This window comes from Lytechinus pictus, chromosome 3 (genome assembly GCF_037042905.1).
Source record: "Lytechinus pictus isolate F3 Inbred chromosome 3, Lp3.0, whole genome shotgun sequence".
Classification (NCBI taxonomy): Eukaryota; Metazoa; Echinodermata; class Echinoidea; order Temnopleuroida; family Toxopneustidae; genus Lytechinus; species Lytechinus pictus.
Genome location: NC_087247.1, coordinates 47,762,357 through 47,773,486, shown reverse-complemented (window position 1 = coordinate 47,773,486; position 11,130 = coordinate 47,762,357).

Genomic DNA, 11,130 nt, shown 5'->3' with positions numbered 1-11,130 from the left:
CTGCTTATATATTTTCACTGTAGATATGTTGCTAAAACTTTAAACTGCCCCATATCCTCACATTCTTATAAATAATTTATTTATTTATCATTACATAACTTGTTTGTCAACTCTGATCCGGGACTCTGATCGAGGAACTAGCTTGACCAATTATTAGGTTTCGGATCGGTAAGTCTATAATATAACCATAATCATACATACGGAGTATGTTACTCTTTTTTAGTTAGTTTTGAAGGCCGAAGTAATTTTCATGACCATTTTTTTTTCAAAAGAATAGAAAAACCTTCAGATGAATATATCTGCAACCTGGAATTGAGGTGGGTCGGTGTTTATCCATCCGAGACCAGTGGATTACAAACTAGTAGTCTCTATGGTGGATTATTCCTTTTGGTGTGTAAAATTGGCAACGTCCAACCATGCCAGCGCATGCAGCGCAATCTCAGCGCCGCATATATATATAGCGGCTAGCTCAGCTCAATTGTTATGAAAAAGTTCATCCACCGCAAAAATGGCAAGTACGAGAAATGTCACTTCGAAGCTCCTGACGCCTCAAGAAAATGATACAGTTTTCAGTTTGATAGGAAACAGAAGTGCGGTAAGGAAAGATTATTGAGAATTCATGAATGTTTATTTTAACGTTCTTAAAAGTGAAAACAATTGTATTTTTAAATGATTGTCCGCTGCTTCCGGGTAGGCCTTACCCGCGAGCTAGCTCGCATAAATGCTGTTCATTATGTCAATGCAATGAACTGTTGGCTGTCGGTGCAGTGTCACAGTGCAGGGAGGAGCTCCCTGGCGCTGTCGCTTGAAGTTATGGCCGGAGCTCGAACTTGAGCCTTGACGTCGAGCCAGTGGCAGTGGGTTATTTCAAGTACGGTGTTGAAATCTAGTGGCATGACAACACCGTACTTGAAATCAGGCTGGTGTTGCCGTTGGGATTGACCTCGGAAAATATGAAGTATTTCCAGCAGTTCGTGTTGAAAAATGAAGGCTGGTGACTGGTGTTGAACTTGAATGTCGTCTGCTGAACCCCAGTCCCCACTCAATTAGACAAGGGTTCATTACAATAATATATGCCGCCGCGCACAGAAAAATAAAAAATTAGAAGTCATGTGTTGTGGACACCAGAAGTGGGGTCGCAGCACGCGCGACCCACTAGCCTAGTTAGAAATCCACTGCCAAACCCGGTTCATGGTGCGAGGTTAGTATAGGATCGGGGATCGGGTGTCCGGACACTTTATATTTTTGAAGCCTTCTTTTTTGTCTTTGGATTACACTAAAAATATGAATTCAATAATTGTAATCATCTTCTATTTTGTTCTTTATAATATTTCCTAACATTTTGTACTAAAAATTTATGAAACTTCGCTTTCAAATTTTTCCAAATGACTTTCTAAAATTGATCGTCCGGACACACAACCTGTCCGGACACACAACAACTGGGTATACAATGAATAGTATACCCAGTTGTTGTGTGTCCGGACAGGTTGTGTGTCCGGACGATCAATTTTAGAAAGTCATTCAGAAAAAATTACACGCGAAGTTTCATCAATTTTTAGTACAAAATGTTAGGAAATATTATAGAGAACAAAATAGTAAATGATTACAACTATTGAATTCACATCTTTAGTGTAATCCAAAGTAAAAAAAGAAGGCTTCAAAAATATAAAGTGTCCGGACACCCGACCCCCCATCCTACTACTAAACCTCGCAATACGTGTGAGTGGCTGAACCCAGGCCCAGCACTCACGGCTGGTGTTTACGATCTACGTACGTGCAATTTCACCAACACCAACCCCCAGGGATTGGGAAAATCATGATTTCAAGTTCGGTGTTGGCAATCTCAAGCTTGTTAACAGGCCACGAACACGATGAAACATATATCCCCGTAAAATGAGCTTTTACAGTTACGATGAGTGCAAATCATTTGAGCTTTAGCATTTAAGTCTATATATTTTGAAGAAGAATAATATTCGCTCTTTCGAATTCTTGAATTATTCAAAGCATTGGTATTCTGTACGATGAGAATTTAATGCATTTCTCCGATTTCATTTTCGTCGTCGAGACTTCACGCGTGAAGTTGAGATGATTTAGCAGCGCAGCTCAGAGGCGTGACGTCATGTGCTATCAATAACGTAATCGGTATCGTTCCTCTGAAACCAGCTCGGTGTTGGAGCTCGGTTCAGCGGCCTTTTTATGCTCTCAACACCAACACCGAACTTGAAATCACCCAGTGCTGTGGACATAGGTGGGTGATTTTCAATAGGGTGTTCGGTGTTGGTGTTGCAATTTTGGTGAAAAGCGGCCGCAGAGCGCCGTTTGACCATCGCCTCTGCGCGAGGGCACCCGTGCTGCCGGGCTAGCTACATGCACGTATGCCCGTTCAGCGGCCTTTTTATGCTCTCAACACCAACACCGAACTTGAAATCACCCAGTGCTGTGGACATAGGTGGGTGATTTTCAATAGGGTGTTCGGTGTTGGTGTTGCAATTTTGGTGAAAAGCGGCCGCAGAGCGCCGTTTGACCATCGCCTCTGCGCGAGGGCACCCGTGCTGCCGGGCTAGCTACATGCACGTATGCCCGTTCTATAGGGATGCATACGCACTCACACGCAGGTGACCTGTTCCAAGGACCCCCGTTTTCACAAACATTTGTAGTTCCTATGCCCGTTCCGAGGACCCTCCTTTTTACAATAAGCCCGCTCCAGAGCCCCCGTTTTTTGTCTTGCCCGCGGCACATACCTACCACATTTTTGGTCGAGGAGGAAAAACCCTATAGATACCTATACTATGAGAAACTTTGAAGCTTTATGAATAAAATGATGTATAATTCAAGGATGTGCCTTGCCTCACACAGCAGCGCATTGCACTTTAAAGGTCAAGTCCACCCCAGAAAAATGTTGATTTGAACAAATAGAGAAAAATCAAACTTGCAAAACGCTGAAAATTTCATCAAAATCGGATGTAAAATAAGAAAGTTTATGACATTTTAAAGTTTTGCTTCTTTTTCACAAAATAGTGATATATGTACAACCCAAATGAGACAGTCGATGATGTCCCTCTCACTATTTCTTTTGTTTTTTATTGTTTGAATTTTACAATATTTCATTTTTTTTATAGATTTGGCATTAAAGGAGAATGAAACTCTTGGAGCAAGTTAGCTTTTGTGAAAGCAGAAAAATCAAAGAATAAGATCAACAAAAGTTTGAGTAAAATAGGACTAGCAATAGAAGAGTTATGGGCATTTGAATGTCGAGATCACTAATGCTATGGAGATCCTCCCATTGGCAATGCGACCAAGATCTATGATGTCACAGATAAACAACTCTCCCCTTTTGGACACTGAAAATATACCCCAAAACATCTCTTTTTGCTCATTCTAATCATATGACAAACGATTCATCAATGATATAATGTTGTGAAACCTCTGTACTTGTCCTCTCATAAAGAGAACACCTCACCTTGTGATAGACTCTATAAAAGTGAGAATATAAGTGAAATAAGTACTAAAGTAATGAGGGAGTTGTACGTGTGTGACATCACAGATCTTGGTCGCATTGCCAATGGGAGGAACTACATGGCATTAGTGATCTCAATATTCAAATGCTCATAACTTTCTTATTATTCATTCAATCTTCCTCAAACTTTCAACAATATGTTTCTTTGATTTTTCTCTTTGATATGGATTCAGCTGGTTTCAAGGGTTTCATTCTCCTTTAAGGACCAACTTGACTGAATCATATAGTAATAGTATTAATCAATTCTCATTCCACATGTTCAGGGAGGAATTAATCGTTGTTTCACTCGACAATGAGGAGAAAAATAGAATATTCCCTATTTCATATAATAAAATACAAAAGAAATAGTGAGTGGATGACGTCATCAGTCTCCTCATTTGCATGCCCACCAGGATGTGCATATAACTGTTTTGTGAAATTAAGCAAAATTTAGAAATGTCATAACTTTCTTATTTTACATCCGATTTTGATGAAATTTTCAGTATTATGCTTGTTGGATTTTTCTTTTTTTATTCAAATTAAGTTTTTGTTGGGGTGGACTTGTCCTTAAAAAAAAAAGGATTACACAGGCCCATTCATTGCACTTTGTATACAAGTTTTTTTTAATGAAAATCTACTATTTGACATTATGAGTTGATTTAAGCACCATTCTCTTTATTATTTCACAAGCTTTCAAATGGTACCAAATTTGTTGAGATTCCTTCAAGATTTCAAAAGCCACTGTCTCCCCCACTCAAACAAGCCTTCAATATTTTTTTTGACAGAACAAAATCTGCATATTTTCCCCTGTAAATTGGAAAATCTTGGTCAATGTATCAGACAATGAGTTGAATGAAGTACCATTATTTTTCTTATTTCACCAGCTTTCCAATGATATCAAATTTGTTGGGATTCAAGATTTCAAAAAGTCACAGAACTCCCTACCCGAATACAGTCGGTAGATCTACATTGTGTTTGGGCTGTGTTACCATTGGGTTTTATCCGAACTTGCCAGATGAAACCAAGTGAGCATCTGGAATCAACGGTAAATGAATAAAATTTGAAAAAATGTAACAAAGAAAATCTATTATTATCTATTCACAAATGTAGATGCAATATTGCCGTTCCTTAAAACTTCGAAATAATGCCCCAAAACTAGGAAAAAAACGTTGGAAAAATAAGCCGGTGTGCATTACAAAAGTCGTTTGTACAGGAAGCAATGGATGATCGATATAGCCTTTTGACGATGCACCAAGATAAATCTATTTTTATCACCAAACGGGTAGAAAACAAAAAAAGATAAAAAGAAAATAAAAACATACATGTAGAAACTTATAAGAAATCAAAAATAAAATAATCATTGATTATGCGATTTTAGTTCGTATTATCATCAGATCCTGCCAATACCACTAAAAACCCCATAGAAAATACAACAGAAGGCCCTGACAAAAAGGCTATCATTTTATGCTTCAGAGAAAGATGTTAAGAACATTCATGAATCTAGTTCCGTAAATTTGGTTTGGCTGGCAACCAGTCAAGATGACTACATGTATTTTAGCCATGGCTTAGCTTTTCTTTCTTTCTCCTCTTTTTCTGTTCTTATTTTGTTCCTCTACCTTTTGATTTTTTGTCTGTTTTCTTTTCCTTTCTTCCCTTTTTCATTCTTTTCTTTTGCCCTTTGCTCTTTTTTTTTTTTTTTCTTACTCGTCATTTTTCTGTTCTTTTTTGTCTCTGATTTTCTTCTCATCTTTATCCTCTCATTTTCTTTGTTTCTTCTTTGTTTTTGAGAGATTATGCACATGGTCTTGTACAATTTTTTTATTATTGGAAACTGTATAGATAAAAATAGGTAAATAAACAAGTAAAGAAATGAATGAATACTCATATATCAAAGGAATATATTCATTGATCAAAATTGAGTGATCAGCACGGCGGGTGAACTCCCATAATAATGTCGTCAATTCCCTACTCACCTATAAAATAATGAATGCTCATCACAAGCGTGAGAAATATTTTTAGTCATTCATAATGAATACTTTAATATTACGATTTTGTTGTTCTTATTATAATTAATTGCGATTTTAAATGTTTTGAGCTTAATTGACAGAAAGCAGATTTCTATTTTTACATAATACACGATGTAGGCCTACAATTAACAGCGCGTGTGAAAGAGAGAGGAAGAGGGGGGGTTGTAGGATGGTCAAAGGAAGAGATCGAAAGGGGAGGGGTCGTGGCGTAGACAATGAAAGGGGATGTTGAGATCATGTGTGTGGGATTGGTGAAGAAGTCGATATTAGAAGCGAATACAATAGACGTGTCTTTACTACTACTGATGATGACGGTTGAATAATCTTTCTTTACATGTATATTTTGGCGATTTTAAATTTTAAAAATGTTTTCTTGCACCATGCGTGCGTGGGAAGATTGAGGTACGTGATTCAATAAATTGCATCACAATATAACTATAGGTGCAGTTTTAAAGTTACAGAAATTCACGAACAGATTATTAAAAATGACAAAAAAAATGAGTCAGAAAGATTTTCTTAATTTTATAGCCCCCATACAGCCTGAAGAATATTTGAGGTCACGAAATCAGCTGATTCGCAATCAAACAACAGGTTAACAGGTCACGCACGTGGCACACATTCCAATGGCGGGGATTTGGGGAAACCCGTTTTCAAGCACAATGATTGTCTCAACCCAGAAAGTGAATACTAATTCGATCACGTGCCATCGGCTTTGGGGCGTCTCGTTCATATTCCAACTCATAAATATCCACTCGCAGTAATGAGGCTAACGACGTTGTAAAGATAACTCTTTATAAAGCACAATTCCGATATAAAACATAGAAAGACATTTAAGTGAAATTGAAAAAATTCATCCAGCGATATTCAAATTATACTAGCAACTCATGTGGGCGTGAACAAACAAAATACATATCCTCTAAAACGTTCACACATATCAACTTCAATAATTCGTACTTGAAATGAATATCTGTGAATGAATTGTCAATTCCACTTTGTTGAATGTGTACTTCTATCGAAATCTATTGAATCACCCAAAGTGGATTTTCCAATCGCCATAAAGATTATGCAGCCACAATCAGTAGACACATCCATAAATGAATATTAATTTCATTCGCTCCGAACATTGACTTCTTTTCGCCAATCCCCTCCCCCACAAAGTCACAAACATCCCATCATTTTCATTTACATTGCCCACAACCACCCCCCCCCCCTCATTATTCTCTCTTTCTCCTTTACACAAATTAATTTCAACTAATATTTTATTTTAAATCGTAGTTGTTAAGCAATTGTACAACAAATTCATAGATATTCACTGTGATGACTAAAAACATTTCTCAGGACCGTGACGGATGTGTTCATTATTTAATTCTCGCTACCCCAAATAGCAATTTCGCCGAGATCCGGGAAAAATCCCTGTAACGCGCATTGCATTATGGGATAGCTTTTCGGTATTACAACTTCCTGTTCGGAAGTCCAATGCACTGTTTTGCCATTCAGATCAACAGTGCCGTCATCCACAACAACACAACGTCGCTTTCGCTCGGAAAGTTCGTGATCACAGCCCTCTCTTTCACGATACAGTTTAACGGCCTTTTCTGCTAAAGTCACTAATTCTGCCCGACGCTTTCCATTGCACGGTATTCCTCTGTCAGTTAAGATTTTTTTAAGTTCCGAAACTGATTTTTTTATCCATTTTGTGGTCGACGAAAAATTGAACGGAATGAATGCTGTAGTGTATATATTTAGCGTCTAGTCGAATACGATCGTGATGTCAGGCCGGTCGCTAAATGCAAATTTTAAGATATTTATTTTTTGTTTTATTTTTTATAACTAAATAAAAACATGAATAAAAATTATTTTCACGTGAAATATATTTTTTATTCATAATTGAAATGTAATCAAAACTGACCAATTTAAATAAAAAGTAATATAATCTGTACATATTACGCTGATTGGCATCGATTTCAGCGTGGTGGAAAACTCAGTATCGCAAACCCACTAGTTCAGTGCGCAAACCTCGCGCGAGCATGACTCTGAACCGGAAGTGGTGATGACGACCCGACGGAGTGAAAATTATCTCGTCTCGCGCAATATGAGATTTTTGTTCCTACATGTATTTGGGGTAGCGAGAATTGGCAGGCAAAGAGTAATAAAGAACAATACAAATGAAAATACACTGTACGTATAACTCACATTAAAAATGAGTCGTAATATGATGAAAAGTGTGAATAATATTGATAAAAATTATTACATATGAAAAGTATAACAGATTCAATGAATATCTGAAAAAAAAAAAAAACAATGAAATTAAAATAGTTTTGGACCCCATCTAATTTTGGAAGACTCGGATCTCCGGATCAAGGATTTCGATGCCATGTGCAATTTGTATTCTGTATGTGGCGAGCGCGAGTGCAGTGACACAGAACTTGGTAGACACACCGTCGCGAAACTAATCAACACTTTCAAAAGATCGATGTAGAGATCAAGACTTTGGAAATTATGGAGTAAAATCGGAATATGTGAATAAATCATTTTGCTGTAAGTAAATGAGTTGGACATTATATCAATCCGTTCCTTTGGCTTTGTCATTATTAACGTGATCTTTGAATAATTTTCTCAATTCGCTCTACGGCAGTGTCATCAGAAAAACATTCAATGAATTCATGTACCAGTAGATGTAGCTAAGGCTGGGACTGGATGAAATTAAATTTCAATCGAATTTTTATATTATTTTTGACACACTTTACTTTTGACAAAATAAGTGACAATATCAACTGAAATTCGTAACATCTAAAATTCTAAATTACATTGCCCAACCCAGTAACCCATGGTACCCCTCTCTCACTTTATTTTTGAGCGTATTTACTACCATTTTAAAGATGTAAATAATGTGAGCAATGCGATACGCAAATGCGAGGTAAACATCTTCGTACTAAAGAGAGAGATTTGAATTAGGCCTTGAGTCGAGGTCATATCCTATATAGCGTAGTAGGTCCATGCTCTGAGTGAGTCAAAGAAATTCCGGGAAGAAATCGTGGATGAAATAATCGAGTTTATTTTAGGATCTGAAAATCCAAATGTTGTCTGTTGTCCGTCCGTCACAAACTAATGACACATAACTCCACAACCGTAAGTCGCTTTTCAACCAAACTTGGATGGTAGATTGACTTGGGGGACCTGCATGTTATGCTGCAGTCGGAGGTCACATGGTAAGGTCAAAGGTCATTTTCAGGTCAACATTAAAGTTTACATGCAGGTCAACGTTAAAGTTTACATGCAAGACTCATATGACACCTAACTCCGCAACCGTAAGTCACTTTTCAACCAACCTTGGATGGTAGGTGGACTTGAGGGACCTGCATGTTATGCTGCAGTCGGAGGTCACATGGTAAGGTCAAAGGTCATTTTCAGGTCAATGTTAAAGTTTACATGCAAGACTCTTATGACACCTAACTCCACAACCGTAAGTCACTTTTCAACCAAACTTGGATGGTAGATGGACTTGGGGGACTTGCATGTTAGACTGCAGTCGGAGGTCACATGGTAAAGTCAAAGGTCATTTTCAGGTCAACGTTAAAGTTTACATGCAAGACCCTCTTCGACACCTAACTCCGCAACCATTAATCACTTTTCAACCAAACTTAGATGGTAGATGGACTTGAGGGACCTGCATGTTATGCTGCAGTCAGAGGTCACATGGTAAGGTCAAAGGTCATTTTTAGGTCAACGATAAAGTTTACATGCAAGACTCTCTTATGACACCTAACTCTGCAACCGTAAGTCACTTTTCAACAAAACTTTTATGATAGATGTACTTAGACGACCTGCATGTTATGCTGCAGTCGGAGGTCACATGGTAAGGTCAAAGGTCATTTTCAGGTCAATGTTAAAGTTTACATGCAAGACTCTCATATGACACCTAACTCCGTAACCGTCAGTCACTTTTCAACCAAACTTGGATGGTAGATAGACTTGGGGGACCTGCATGTTATGCTGCAGTCGGAGGTCACATGGTAAGGTCATTTTCAGGTCAACGTTAAAGTTTACATGCAAGACTCTCTTATGACACCTAACTCCGCAACTGTAAGTTGCTTTTCAACCAAACTTGGATGGTAGATGGACTTGGGGAACCTGCATGTTATGCTGCAGTCGGAATTCACATGATAAGGTCAAATGTCATTTTCAGGTCAACGTTAAAGTTTACATGCAAGACTTTTTTATGACACCTAACTCCGCAACCGTAAGTCACTTTTCAACAAAACTTTTATGATAGATGTACTTAGACGACCTGCATGTTATGCTGCAGTCGGAGGTCACATGGTAAGGTCAAAGGTCATTTTCAGGTCAATGTTAAAGTTTACATGCAAGACTCTCATATGACACCTAACTCCGTAACCGTCAGTCACTTTTCAACCAAACTTGGATGGTAGATAGACTTGGGGGACCTGCATGTTATGCTGCAGTCGGAGGTCACATGGTAAGGTCATTTTCAGGTCAACGTTAAAGTTTACATGCAAGACTCTCTTATGACACCTAACTCCGCAACTGTAAGTTGCTTTTCAACCAAACTTGGATGGTAGATGGACTTGGGGAACCTGCATGTTATGCTGCAGTCGGAATTCACATGATAAGGTCAAATGTCATTTTCAGGTCAACGTTAAAGTTTACATGCAAGACTTTTTTATGACACCTAACTCCGCAACCGTAAGTCACTTTTCAACAAAACTTTTATGATAGATGTACTTAGACGACCTGCATGTTATGCTGCAGTCGGAGGTCACATGGTAAGGTCGAAGGTCATTTTTAGGTCAACAATACAGTTTACGTGCAAGGCTCTTAAGACAAGTGTTATTCCATCCCAGTCATTTCACAATGAAGTTTGATACGATTCTGTTGCGTGCCCTCGCAAATCATGATATTTCTGGTTTTTTTCATAAGTGGGCGAGACACAAAATCGCTTTTGCCTTGTTTTTTTAGATCTAGGCCTGTTTTACCATTGTCAGCCACGGTTGTTGGTGAAGTTCACGGTTGGCGGATTTGCCCTGAAAATTTTCAGGGTAGTCGCCGCCCGCCAACCGTGATGCATGGTAGCGAGAACGTTGCTACCTTCAATATAAATCAGTAGAGGCGCTGGTCAGAAAATTTGGATCGTCCCAGTTCCAGGGACTGTCTCAGTTTTCAAAGATTTTGCCACCCAAGAAATCTAACAAAGTTCATTGACCTGTCAATTGCAGACACCAATCAAGTGCGCTAGTCAATGTGAACATATCAGGTTTCATAACAAGATTATTGGACGACAGCAAGTAATTCAAAATAGACTGGGAATTGAGGTCACTGAATTTTTTTTTTAGCACTCTCAATCCCCGTAATTGCCATCTATGTCCTGCAGGGGTAAGTGCAAAAACTGTCCCCATAATAAACAAGGACAATCTCAATTTATCAAGACATGATTTGTCTTGGTTTGTGAGGATATCCTTGTTTTCTGGGACAATCCCAATTTCTGGACCAGCGCCTCTACTAATAAATAGGCCTTTGTAAATATCTTGCCATAATCGTTTTTTCATCTTTACCATATCAGCTTCCAATCGCACCCATCTTCTCATTTGA